Consider the following 948-nt stretch of genomic DNA (forward strand, 5'->3'; position numbering starts at 1 on the left):
GGCTTTTCTTTTTTCTATTGCCAGCAGCAGTCCATCATCAAAGTGACGGGCTTTTGTATCTCAAGCATCTGGCACAGCTGCACCTACAACTGACGACTAAAAATCATGCTTATTTCTTTTTAAGTAGATACATTCTTTTGCCTCTGGTGACACTACCCATTTCTTCAATAATCATAAAATATGTCTTCCCTTAAAACATGAAGTAATGTTATTCAATTTTTCTCTGCTTTAAAAAGGTAGTTTAAATGCATATGGTAGCCTACTGGTAAGTGCCAATAGCTATTACCATGGAACTTTCAGTTCATTCTTTCCTATCTGCTATACATTATATATCTTTATTCCTCTTTCCACTGTTAAGATTTTTAGCTATAAAGTTTTTATAAGAAGCTGGAAACTTCTGGAATCAATTTTTGCTGGTGTGTGACTAAATGAAATATTGTGCAAGCTGTAGCCTTGCATTTTATTTTAAAATCTGATAAAGCAATTTTTACCTAAACCATTTAAAAATGCATTGATACCTTGTTTATTTTGTTACCTATGAATCCGTCTTGTTGTTTTTCTTTAAAAAGTTCTGTGAGGGTTATAAGATCCAGAAGCATAAAACCCATATGCTTAGTAAGACTAATCCAATTTTTCCATCACTGATTCAATTAAGCACAAGAGATCAGGACACTTTATTTTCCAATGCGACTCTCACACTACTTATATTAGAATCATAAGTGGATTTCTGTTAAAAAGTTAAGTTCCTGAACCTTATCCAGTGAGACTTTTTGATGGAACTGGCAATCTGCGTTTTGGGCACATATCATGACCAGGTGCTTCTTGGACTTAAGTGCCAAGTTACCAGTTCTTGTTTTCAGATGTTACTTGTGAGGTTTGGCTTTACTATTAAGTAGATAAAAATAAGACATAGTAAGTGATGGGATATTCAACTGGGACAGTAAGTGA

The 948-nt window shown here is 34.1% G+C and overlaps 1 protein-coding gene across 1 annotated transcript in view; it reads right to left on the bottom strand.

Annotated features, from left to right (window-relative positions):
- Nucleotides 1-948, bottom strand: part of DSG2 (desmoglein 2) — a 50,333-nt gene that overhangs the window by 23,151 nt on the left and 26,234 nt on the right. The window lies entirely within an intron of this gene.

The sequence above is a fragment of the Otolemur garnettii genome, unplaced genomic scaffold (assembly GCF_000181295.1).
Source record: "Otolemur garnettii isolate 467f Iridium unplaced genomic scaffold, OtoGar3 scaffold00012, whole genome shotgun sequence".
Lineage (NCBI taxonomy): Eukaryota > Metazoa > Chordata > Mammalia > Primates > Galagidae > Otolemur > Otolemur garnettii.